The sequence below is a fragment of the Mytilus edulis genome, chromosome 5 (assembly GCF_963676685.1).
Source record: "Mytilus edulis chromosome 5, xbMytEdul2.2, whole genome shotgun sequence".
Taxonomy (NCBI): Eukaryota; Metazoa; Mollusca; class Bivalvia; order Mytilida; family Mytilidae; genus Mytilus; species Mytilus edulis.
Window position 1 is genome coordinate 59,087,260 of NC_092348.1, and position 14,260 is coordinate 59,101,519.

The window sequence follows — 14,260 nt, forward strand, 5'->3', positions numbered from 1 at the left end:
TATGGAAAAGTTGAACTTCAAAATTCCATTTTAAAATTGATGAGTATAGCATGATTAATTCAAAATTTATATTCTGGCACAATTACATCTAAATTTGTGAAGAAGGAATTTAATCAACTGCTGAATATTTAGAATATAATGGAAATCATTATAAGTATACAACTATTTTCATTCGTCACAACTCGACCGATTGCGTGCCTCATCTATCTCATAGAAGGAGAGTAGCGGAGTCACCCGAGGATTGCCGATTGCAACTATTTTATCATGGAAAAGAAGGAGACAACATACCTGTTCGCTCTGTCAATCGTCATTACAGTAACATCTGTGGAACCAGTATTTTCCTGTACATACAGTTGGAATGAAAAACATAAGCTGGTCGCCAATTGTGAAAATCAAGGATTAACATCTGTGCCAAGGCATCTAAGTCGAGATATACAGGAGTTAATTCTTTCAAATAACTTGATAGACATACTCAAAAACAATTCAGTCATCAATTATACCAATTTAGAAATCCTGATTTTAAGAAAAAATAAAATATCTGATATTCAAGGGGATGCTTTTGCAGGACTTAATTCGCTTAAAGTTTTGAAGGTAAATGATAATATGATTAACGTCACCATTCTCCCAGATGGAGTATTCAGACATCTTAGTTATTTAATTGCTCTGGATATAAGTAAAAAATAAAAAGCAATTGAATGAAAGCAATCAGTTTATTTATCCTGATGCCACATTTTCTAGATTGGAACGCTTGCAGAATCTCTCGATTGATCTATACATGTTTCCTGTATTTGGTAGAGGATTTATAAAACTTAACAACCTCACCTCATTAGATTTTCATAAATGTTATTTGCGAAATAGTAGTGGATTTAAGCTATGGAATTCAACATTTTCAAATTTTTCGTCAAACCTGAAAGAACTTTATATCAGAGGATGTCGTCATTTTTTCCCAATTGAATATGGATTACTTGAACATTTTCCTAACTTAAAAATTTTTAGACTTGTCAAATTCATACGTTCACTTGTATCAGGCATTGCGTATTCTTCATCCGTTTCATTATAAAAACATGTCCGTTATAAACTTTCACCACATAACTGATAGTTCAATCAATGGAAATGATTTCCCGTACTCTGTTGTTATAACAGAAGAATTAATGAAATATCTAAACACTATTTGTATAGAATCATTGGACTTGTCAAAAACCGGAATCGTAGATTACCAGAAAAAATCTTTATTTTCGTTCGAGTACCCAAAATGCTTCAAAACATTTATTATGTCTGCTAATAGACTACCGGCAACTATTGCAGATCACTACTTTGAAGTAGTAGAATTCATGAAACGTGCTGCTAATATAAAGGTCTACGATTTTTCATACCTAACTTCAGACTATCCTGATCCTGTTTATTTAAACGTATACCATCCTGAAACTTTGAATCCTTTTAAAAAAAGAATTCAAAACGTTTATTTTTCACCGGAAGTCAGTATTTTCCTTCCACCGTCTTTAGAATTTCTTCGATTTACTCACATTTCATCAGTCTTTAGTTCAGCGTTTATTATATGTGCGAACACATCGCTTAAATATCTTGATGTGTCATTTGGTGTCTACAAGCATTTTCCGAATGAAACAGACGACTGTGGAAAGCAGTTGGAATATTTAGACATTTCTGGAAGTCCCAAGGCAATCATGACATTTCCAAAAATACTCCTTCCAAAACTCGACATCTTAAAAATGACACATGCACGCATAGACCAATTAATTTTAAAAGGTAAGGAATGGATGGTATTCCGAGCACCAAATTTGAGAAAAATAGACATATCTTTTAATAACATTTGGACATTGGATGAAACAGCTTTTGTAAATCAGCCAAATATTACGCATTTAAACCTGTCAAATAATCTATTCAGGGACATTCCTACCTTTGTTAAACACCTACACAAATTGGAATATTTAAATCTTTCTAACAATTTGATTGTTTCTATTAATGATACAATGAGGAGTTGGCTGGATAATGTGTTTTCAAATCGAAAGTTTGTCCTTGACTTGAGTAATAACGATTTGGTGTGTTCGTGTGATACGGTAGACTTCCTTTCGTGGATAGAGAAAAAGAAAGAAATATTTTATGATGCTGACAATTCATGTACATACACAAAGAAAAGCGAACAATTCCCATTAAAGAAAGTAATAAAAAATAAAAAGAAATACTTCCTATATTGTGAAATAAATATGTGGCTACTTCCTTTATGTATATCAGTTGGAAGTGCGTTTGGTATATTCATACCTCTTTCTCTGCTTTATAACTATAGATGGAAAATAATTCTTTACATGTATAGAAAAGTGAGGCGTGTTGTTGAGAACAATTTACATGAAAACTATGTGTACGACGCATATGTTTCTTATGAAGACAGAAGCGTAACGTGGATTCAAAAGTTTCTTCTCCCAAAAATTGAAGATGAATGGGGACTTAAAGTATGCTTATATGATCGAGATATTCTTCCTGGGGATCTAACTGCAGATGCGAAAGCTGAATCCATTCAAAAAAGCAGACATTTTGTTTTCATCATTACTGAACATTTTACCGAAGGGAAATGGGGAAAGTTTGAAATAGAAAGAGCAGTGTACGAAAAATATACTACAAACCTGAGAAAAATAATTGTTATTTTACAAAACATTCAAGTTAAGGACATTCCAGAGGAAATTGTGAAGATTTCAAATGATGTTTGCTTTATTGAATTACCATTGGATGAAAACGAAATTTATGACAAACTAGATCACCAAAGCACCTGGCTTAAGTTAAAAGCTCTGTTTTATCTTAATTAGGAAACGTTTTTATGTTTGCAACATTCTGAGTTTTGAGTTTATGTTACAAATTTTAAAGTCGAAGTTTAAAGGGGCACTAGCTACGAGATATATAAAAAATCTAAAGTTTGATTTTTTTCTGTTCAATCAATAATGAAAGTGAAATAGTGAAATAACAATTCGCTTTTTGTAGCCAAAAAGTATGGAACGCCACAGCTGTCTTATGTAGTTCTCTGATATTACTTTATGTTGTTTTATCATTACTTAATAATAGTTTGTCTTTATTTGATATGGTTTTGACATTACGTAATGATGTTTTAATATAACTCAATATGGAATAGTCATTACTTAATGATATTGCGATATTACACGATATGGTTTCGTATTGACTTGATATAGTTTTGTCATTACTCAATATGGTTTTGTCATTACTCGATGTGGTTTCACCATTATTTAATATGGTTATGTCATTAGTCAATGTGGTTTTAACATTACTTGATGTGTATTTGACTTGACGTAATGTAATTGTTTCATTACATGATGTGATTTTGTTATTTCGTAATGATGATTTGTCTATTCTTTATATGGTTTTAACATTACGTAATGATGTTTCAAAATTTGACCATTTTACACTACTTGATGTGCTTGTTTCATTATTTGATGTGGTATTGTCATTCTTCGATGTGGTCCGGTCATTCTTTGATGTGGTTATCCCATTACTTGATGAGATAAAACCACATGACCAATTCGGAAAACCTGTTCTATTTTTAGATAGATTTCTATGTTGTATGACTGTGCCTTTAATGCATTAGGCCATCCATCTAATTAGTATTCAAACTAAAGTTCGGGTTACTGTTTAAGTTAAACTTTGAGTGAGTTTTCGAATGAAAGTCATACTTATAATTAAAGTTCTAGTTAGAATTGATTTTCGAATTGGACTTCGAGTTTGAATCACATTTAAAGGCAGAGTTCTAGTTACAACTTTGAATTTGAGTCACTTCTTGAGGTAGAGTTTGAGTAGGATTCGAATTTAAGTCTCATTTAGAAATTATTAAGATTTCGAGTTGAAATTCGAGCTATTTTATATGTCTTTTTGAGTTCGTGATTAAATTTTCTATCGCGGAACAAGGGCTTTTGCTTGGGCTTCCGAAAAGTGGGATCCTGGATATGCGTACGAAATAAACAATGTTGCAGTATACAAAACGCAACATAGGAGTTGAAATAAAGTTAGATGTGGTGTGATTGCCAATGAGACAACTATCCATCAGAGTTTAAATGCAGTGGATGTAAGAAATCATATATCGGCAACCGTACAGCCTTCAAAAATCCGTATAGTCAGCTACAAAAATGCCACCATGCACTATGTGAAAAAAATTCAAACAAAAAAACTAACGGTCTATTTTACAAAAAAACAAATATGACACATATGTATACAACGACAAAAATTGAACTTCATGCTCCTGACTTGGGTCAGGTACATAAAGAAAGTGCACGTGGCGGAGTTTAACATGTATGTGAGAGAACATCGAACTGTAACAATAGTGCACAACACGAGAAAAAAAATGTAAACTAGACAAATCGATGCCCCCGCACTCCTTTCATTGAACCGCTTGTACCCCAAAAAGGACAAAGTTCAATTATTTTTCTCCCATAAGAGGAAAAATAATGAAAAGAAAAAACCCTGACAACATGCACACCATCAATACATGTACAAACAGCTAGCAGAGTGATAAATTCCTAGCATTCAATTTGTAGGAGTTATCTGGAAACGCCCTACTCATGCAAGTAAATTTCCCAAAAATAACAAAGTTCAACTTTCTCCCGAAGAGCACATATTAATAAAAATTAAACCCTGACCACATACAGCACACCTTCAACATATATGTACAAACAGACAGTAAGGAGAAAACTTCCTAGTATTCAAACTGTTGGAGGAGTTATGCGGAATAACTACATATATATACCCATAATGGGACGGAAAGACGGACGGACAAATGTTAAACACTATGCCCCCAACTTTCAGTTGCTGTAAAGTTGCGGTGGCTTAAAAAACATTTCAATTGGCTGGCTCAATAGATCGGTATGACTGGGTAATTTAAATCCATCGGGGTGATCTCGGGTTCCCTAGAAAGGTAAGGAGATTCTGTTCAACGTGTGGCATCCTTCGTGTTATTTGCGAAATTACAAACCGAGTGATGTGGTCTTATTTGGAAGTTCACATTCGAGTAAAAGATGAAGGAACATGTTCGCCGTCACATGTGAAACAGATATTCCAAAAAGTTTATTTTTCAATTAGTGCGAGGTAGATCAGAGAATTCAATTGATTAAAAGTAAAAAGATTGATATTTTTTTTTTTAGAGAATTCTTATTTTAAAGTATTGATGCTTTGTCGCTTAGTCCGAGCCCCCCCCCCCCCCCCCCCCATCCGATTTTACTATGACTTAAGTGTGAGTTGATTTTTTTTAACGAAAACGTATTAGTCTTTTGAATTGTGTCGAGCCTGCGACATAAATGTAGCAGCAGTGAGACACAACAACGTCATCGAAAGTGGCGTCATTTCGGGACCTTTTATAGCTTACTATGGAGTATGGGTTTTGCTCATTGTTGAAAACCATACAGTTTTGTTTTAGTAAAATAAAACCGAATTAAACTGTTTTGACCTGATAAATTTATTACCTCCATGAAGTGTTTTAAAACTTGTATAGGAGTTTTTCTTCAATATCTAGAAAAAGCATCTACAGAAAAACATTTTTTTATATTTTTTGACCGATGAATGTACAGCTTATCAACATTACGCTTTTACACTGAAATCAGCAATATCAGGCGAGACACAGCGTTCCGTGGACTTTTTTACAAATTTATTATAATACTGCTTCTATTTGAAAACTTATAGATCAAATAACAGGACCAAGTGGTTTGGGGATATCCCAATTATGTCCGAAATACTGTAAAATTTTTAGTATTTTTTTTTTTTTTTTTTATTATTGTCTGCCGTTCCATTTTTTCATACCAAATAACTCTGAACAACCACTCGAACTTTAATTTGATTTTTAACTTTGGCGATACCCATCCAAAGCATAAACAAACGACATATTGAAATCTGTTAAAAAATAGATTTTTTTCACATTGTGCATGGTGGCCTTTTGTAGCTGGCTATACGGAGTGTTGAAGGCTGTACGGTTGCCGATATATGATTTCTTACATCCACTGCATTTAAGTAAAACTCTGGTGGATAGTTGTCTCATTGGCAATCACACCACATCTAACTTTATTTCAACTCCTATGTTGCGTTTTGTATACTGCAACATTCTTTATTTAGTATGCATATCCCGGATCCCTCTTTTCGGAAGCCCGAGCAAAAGCCCTTGTTCCCGCCGATAAAAAATTTGATTACGAACTCAAAAAGACATATAAAATAGCTCGAATTTCAGCTCGAAATCTTAATTAATAAAAATTAGACTTAAATTCGAATCCTACTCAAACTCTACCTCAAGAAGTAACTCAAATTCAAAGTTGTAACTAGAACTCTGCCTTTAAATGTGACTCGAACTCGAAGTCCAACTCGAAACTCAATGCTAACTAGAACTTTAATTATAAGTATGTATTGACTTGAATTCGAAAACTAACTAAAAGTTTAACTCAAACAGTAACCCGAACTTTAATTTGAACACTAATTAGATGGATAGCCAAACGCATTCAAGGCACATACAATATCATGAATATGGAACTCTATCTAAAAATAGAACAGGTTTTTCCGAATTGGTCACGTGGTTTTACCTCATCAAGTAATGGGATAACCACATCAAAGAATGACAGGACCACATAAAAGAATGACAAGACCACACCAAATAATGAAACAAACACATCAAGTAGTGTAAAATGGTCAAATTTTGAAACATCATTACGTAATGTTAAAACCATATAAAGAATAGACAAATCATCATTACGAAAAAACAAAACCACATCATGTAATGAAACAACTAGATTGCGTTAAGTCACATACACATCAAGTAATGGTAAAACCACATTGACTTATGACACAACCATATTAAATAATGGTGAAACCACATCGAGTAATGACAAAACCATATTGAGTAATGACAAAACTATATCAAGTCAACACGAAATCATATCGTGTAATATCGAAATATCATTAAGTAATGACTATTCATATTGAGTTATATTAAAACATCATTACGTAATGTCAAAACCATATCAAATAAAGACAAACTATTATTAAGTAATGATAAAACAACATAAAGTAATATCAGAGTTCCACATAAGACAGCTGTGGCGTTCCATAAAAAAGGTTCAATTTTGTCAAATTACGCTAAGAAACATTGATAATTAGTTCTTCACTTGCAAGTGAATGAGTCGACCTCTTTAAATCCGTATTCATGTGAACTTCAATTTAACCCCTAACTAGAGATTGACAACGCATGCATTGTACGTGTACTGGTTATTTAAAGAAAAGGAATGTCAACAATGAAAGTGAAACTACGGTAAATCATTTGATTACTAATTCGATGCACATAAAATCATTCTTATACGGTTAAAAACAATGAGAAACATTTATTTTTAATCTATAAAATAAAATCAAACAGACCTATAAAAATCCAATTGCACGTGTTGGTTTAATCTATTCATATCTTTATTGATGTTTACATCGCTTATATCTGAGGTCAAATCGATAGTTAATTAGATGGCGTCTGGACTAAAATACACACGAAACGAACCTATATATTATCTACCCCATGCTCTATAAACTGTTTATTTTAGACTTTTGATAGTTTGGATAAATGTTTTACATTGTTATAAATCATATATGAGAATTTGAGTCAATTTGGTGACCATGAATTTGACAGCTAGTGCCCCTTTAACAGTCCTGAAATAAATAAATCAGTTGATAATTATTTTTACATCAGTTTCTGTTTTTTCGTGTTATTGTTTTTAAACGATTTGATTTGTACTCATCTTGCGCATAACATAGAGTATTATATACCTATCATACGATGGGGTTGCTGTCACAGTTTCGAATAACAAATATCTCCATTTAGCGATATGATATATCAAAAAGATACACATTGACTTTTAATAGTCTTTGTTTGTATCTGATATTTTTGTCCTTTCGAATAAATGTGTTACTCAATTGGCATTATTTTTGTCTTTGGTATTTTTCTGTTATAATAATTGTTCTTATTTGTTAAGTCATTTTGTGCTATAGGGGTGGTTCGATATAAAGATACAATCATTCGAATCTTGAAATTTACAATGAAAGTATTTTCGATTCAGTAACTAGTATCTGATAGACTTTTTGCAGGGTATTTTCAAATCATCTATTGAATAAATGTATCGTTGTATTATTTCTATTTTGTTTGTCTTTTATACAATCATACTTTTCTAGTATCAGTGACTTGAAAAACGACTAACCAAAGACAAATTACGACAACCCAAATGTTAAATCTATATGACTGTATATAAGCACACATGTTCTCTAAATGACAATCAGTAAAAGCTATCGTCTATAGTTATTCCGATCCCTTCTTAACCTCGCATTATATCTAAAGACGACAAAACAACAAACATCATAATATAGCATAGTGGTATATATATTTATTATCTAGACTAATAAAAAACAAGCTATACTACTTCCATTATATAATTGCTAAAACTACATGACAACATATAAAAAAATGTAACAATATAATCAATAAATGTATCTATGTTTTGGCTTTCTCGGGGGCTACTCACTTTATAAAAATCTACCTAATCTAAACAATAATTTGAAACATTATTCTAAAAATAAACTATTAACTATAGGATGCGGTGGATACCTGCAACATTGTTTCGGCTGCGGTGGATACCAGCAGCGGGTTTTTCGGCTGCGGTGGATACCAGCAGCGGGGTTTCGGCTGCGGTGGATACCAGCAGCGGGGTATCGGCTGCGGTGGATACCAGCAGTACGATATGCAAAATAATCCCATGCTTACTTATACAATAATAATTGGAACTGATAATTAAGAATATATACTATACTGATGTATAATTGACTTGGGGGTAAAAAATAATTTCCCCGAAATTAACATGGCCAATAGTAAGTAGCCCCAATATTTAATACATATATATGTGAATACACTTTTAAAGAGGTAAAGGTGAGGGCGGGTGGGAAACAAAATTAAAATATGCTACGATGAACTGGCAGCTTAAACCGAGCTTATTAATACTTTACTTATATCTCCTATCTGATTGGCTAACCAATCTTCTAAACTTATCTCAGTTCTCTCAGTAATTTCTAAAAATATCTCGGTTCTCTCATTAATTTCTAAAAATATCTCTCTCTGGTTTCTCAATTTGTATTCTATTAATATCCCACCTGACGTAGGCAGGAATTATTTATCGTATAAACTACAATTTAAATCTTTAAATTACCATTTAAGGGATCATCGTCTTCGATAGGTGTATTTATGTTGATTCTTTCTTGGAAGCATGTGTGTATCTTTGAATTGTAATAAAATAGTGAAATGATCACCTCCAGGTGTACCTTCACGTAATTTCACGTTACTAATGGCTTGTAAATGACCTAATGAATTGATTCAAATATGAGCAAGGGCCGGGTATCGTTGTTTTGTTGCAGCTAATATTTAGAAAATAATTCTATCACGATTATATTATCTTACATTTGGTTGATTAGTTGGTCATCAGAATCAAATCAAATTTGTAGAAAATCGTATACTTTACAGTATACTTATGGTATCGTCCGTAAAAAGCATGAACACGCAAATGCAACTGTTGTAAAAAAGGGGTAACGATTATGGATTCACTTGTATGTTAATTTTTCTTCTTATTGATTTTTCCTTTTATTGATTTGCTTACTGTTATTAGAATTTGCCCACTACTCAAAGTGTGTAAGACCTTTATATATATTATAAAAAGAGTTCCAAATGGTAAAGTTGAAATCATCTCTTCGTAAATTTTACGGATGCTATCATGATCACGAGTTGGTTGACCGTTATGGAACAACTGTTTCACAGATGATATCGGATATATTACTTACGTCGTAAACTACAATCACCTTCCCTTCCATGAATGTGACCTACCGAATTAGACTATTTACCATTTTGCTATTTATAACATGAGCAACACGACGGGTGCTACATGTGGAACGGGTCTGCTTACCCTTCCGGTGGACCTGAGATCACCCCCAGATTTTAGTAGGATTTTTGCTGCTTATTCTTTAGTTTTCTATGTTGTGTCATGTTTGTCTGTTTGTCTTTTTCTTTTGTCGCCCTCTTTTATTTATGTGGCTGTTGAATATTAGGTTCAATTCGACAATTATGTCTTAAAAATATAATGATGTGATACGAGTGTCCTCTTTCCACCAGCGACCACATGAAGTGGAGCTTAGCAACAATAGGTCATAGTATGGCCATTCAACAGTGAGCAAAACCCTTACCATAAAGTAAGCTATTAAAGGTCCCAATATTACAAAATTTATAACAATGCATAAGAGACAACTGCCGGTATAATTTGTGATGAAACATGTTTTATTATGAGATATAGGTATTCATTTATACCCCCGCTTGAAATATTCTGTTAAGATGAAGTTGGTTAGCAATGAATGTGAAATGTCAAATAGTGTTGCTACCAAATTACAGGGTGTTCGAAATTTACGGAACTTTTGTCGCAAATTTATATACTATCATTATGTGTTAGAATATATAATAGTCATTGAATGCCTCGGTCTTTTGTTTATCGTAATCAATGATAGAGCTGTTTAAATTGATAGGCGGGATATTCATGTCCCGAGATTTTAGGTTGGTTATGTGGTAGGCTAAATTACACCAAGACATGGTCGTTCTAAGCTTTTCGATCAATTTGTCATAGAATTTTGTCTTCTCGTTCCGTATTACGTTCACAGTTTTGTTTCGACTTCTGCGAAATTCTAGCTATTTTTCGGGACTATTTGCCTTCTTCGCCTTCTTATAAATACGGTTTCTTTTCTGAATAGTTCATCCACGGAGGATCGGGTTTCCTAACTGTGATAGTTTTATTTGGAACAGCTTTCGAAGCAAAATCTATTAATAGTTCGGAAAATCTCTCGACGAAACTGATGAATCTATTTCAGCCAGACTTGGGATTAATGAGTTACAGAGTATTCAGTATAGATTTTGTATTTCATTTCAATGTGCGCCAAAAATATAGCCACTATGTCTATAATGGAACATAGGGGTTAAATACATTTTTTAAAGAAGTTATGACAGATACAAAGAACATTTAAATGGCAATTTAGGTCACAGTGACTTACTAATTTATATTGAAAAGCAAAATTAATCATTGATGAAAGATTGAAGTACAAAATTACAGGCAAGCGATTCGGGATCTTGAGAGCCTCTCTTAAGTTTGTTTCAACTCAAAAACTATTTTAAAAAAATCAAAAAAAAGGAATGTTTTTATAATCGTTTTAAACTTAATGGTGTCTTACAGGAATCAAAATGTATTTGAAGGTCGAGTTACAGTAAATGGGCTATGCCAGAGATTTTGGTAAAACTTTGAATACAACATTCATACAAGGTCATTAAATATTATGTTGCGTGTACTGAGACACATTTAAAAACATATACGAAAGTAATGGCTTGCTATTATGCAAATGGTCCAGTATCAACGTCATGGCAGGCTTCCGTTGAGACAGACGCTGAAAAGTTTTAGTTTAAATTCGACATTTTGCAATGGCAATATTAAAGGAATTCAAAATGATAAACAAAAATATTAGGTAAGGGATTAAACAATATAAAAAAAGAAAAGAAAAAAAGTAAAAAATAGACGATGAAGAACTAAATAAAGTTTCATTAACGTTCATTGCGAATAACGTCCGGACAAGCAACAAAAGCTTATGCACTGATTAAACAAGATATTCATATATTGTGGTTTTTTTCAATTCAAAACTTAATTGTCTCCTACACGGTTCATTGACTCACATCGAATAGCAAGCTATAAAGGTCCCCCAAAAATTACTAGTGTAAAACCATTCAAACGGGAAAACCAATGGTCAAATCTATATAAAAAAAGAAACGAGAAACACTTATGACCCACATAAATAAACAACAACTACTGAACATCAGATTCCTGACTTAGTACAGGTGCAAACAATTTCATCGGGATTTAACGTGTTAATGGTACCAAACCTTCTCCCTTATCTGTAACCATAATGTAACATCACAACATAGAAAGACACATAGTATGCATGTATTCGTTCAGCAACCAACCTGTATAACGCGAAGTGAGCTGTTTAAAGGGGAAGGAAACCCACTCAAAATGTAATTGTGTTAAGAATCTATTTGCATAGTAATAAAACGTCTTATCTCTTTGAAATAATGTCAGAAACTGTAAAAATGATATAAATATATTACCCATTTTAAATTTCCCGCCCACATGGCAGATACCATTTGGTTTTTATTAGTGACGTCACCCCGTCTATTTAGATTCCAACGTTCGATTACATAATACCATCAAAGCAAAACAAAAACATTCACCGATTATTCATGGATAGAGAAGATAAATGGGCTTGGTTCCGTATAATTTTAAACCAGAATATTCTGTCGAGGAAATGAACACTAATTCCGTAGCCGAGCCAACATCACAGCAGGCATTCCCGACTTTGGAAGAATGGTGTGATTGTGGAAATTGCCATCAAATGCCGTCCCCAGAGGAAAGTGTATGTTGCAGACATGCAGAATTTGTCTATCCAAATTTAGAGGACCATCAGTGCATTACGCAAATTGAGAGTTTTGACAATCTTATTTTAAACCCCGATGTATTGGCACTGTCATTTATACAGATGATGATGTTTAAGAGGCAACGTGGTCGTGCACCTGACCAGTTAAACTCGAGGTAATTTCTTTAAATATGCAGAAAAAATGGGAGAAGGAACCATTGGAACTTTACCGGAGGTGATTTTTTTAACTACAAGAAAGTGCCGTTTTGCCGTTTTATATTATCTGACATCATTGTCGTTATTTCGGTGCGGTAAAAAGAGTGTGTGTGTGGGGGGGGGGGGGGGTGTAAGAAAATAAGCGTTAGAACCATCTTGGACATTTTTCACAGAGAAAAAGTTTTTCTTCTTAGCCTTTTTGATACATGCAGAATAGTTTACACAGAGCATAATATATTGAAACATGCTGTAGGGATTATTAATTATTTGACAAATTTATATTTTCAAAAATATAATCTATATAATTGATTTGAAAAAAATGAGAGGCCGATATTTATATCAATGAGACACTATAAACCTGCAACTATAAAAAAAAAAAAAAAAAAAAAAAAAAAAAAGCATGCTGATATATACATTTTTGTACCTGTACCAGGTCTCACGTAGAATATCCCACAAGACAAGTGAAGTTTAAAAGGTTGATCCAACATTTGTGTGTCTACCATGCACAATATCAAACTGTGAAATATCATAGAAATCAGTCATTGTATACATGTATGTATTTATCCTATTTCAGACAGTCACGGTTAGTTGCATACAGACAATGTGTATGTTTGATGCTGAAAGGTGAGAGACACGGAAAGAGTAACAGAGTGGTTATTCCATCCTGTGTTGTTAGAAAAATCAGAGATGCTTTCCTAGATGATGATGGTGATTACACTGGATTCAAGTTGGCTATTGATGATGTTCTGGACTTATTTGTTTAACATCACACCAGTTTTTCTTACTTTTGTCATCATTAAAAAAATGTTTTCCAGATTTTTATCTATAATATAAATATTATGGTAAAGAATAAGTCTTCAGGAAACAAAGTGGCCGTCCTTAGACACCTTTTCCATTATACTGTAAGTTCAGAATTCTTTGTTATTGCCACAATAATCAACTGAAATCAGTTTCACAAAAAACAACTTGCGATATGTTAGTTCATAGCATTATTTGTAATCAAAGTGATTAAAATTGCATTTGTTCATTGTTCAGTATTCAGATTCGAAGCTACTAATCTGTTCTGTAGATTGACAACCTTGCTAATTGGTAGTAGCAGCTACACCTTATTCTTTTAACAGTATAACACAGCATTTCTATGTTCAGCGAATCTTGAAAATGGAGTCAAAACTAAAAGAACTACTACATCTACTAGGCTCCAATATTTTTGTTTATGAAATATTTAAATTTAAGAGGGTAACCACCTGAGTCAGATATTCTAAGTACAAACATAATATAATTGATTTATCTAAGATTTTTTTTATTGCTTTATCTATGTTTTGATAGATTTATCTAAGTTTGAATGATTAATCTAAGTTTAATTGATTTCTTGGTTTATCTTTTACCCACTAACAATTCACTAATTGGTTTTCTAATGTCTTGTAGACAGTATGAAGTACTTCCACATATTGACGACTTTGACTGCAGAATGGCTGCAGAATCAATTATAGAGAAACTTATCTCCAAATACCAATTCAGTTCACCACAGGTAACTATT

At 32.9% G+C, this 14,260-nt stretch overlaps 1 pseudogene; it reads left to right on the forward strand.

Annotated features, from left to right (window-relative positions):
- The first annotated feature begins 264 nt into the window (after positions 1-264).
- On the forward strand, positions 265-2,988 carry LOC139522598 (toll-like receptor 2; annotated as a pseudogene).
- The last annotated feature ends 11,272 nt before the right edge of the window (positions 2,989-14,260 follow it).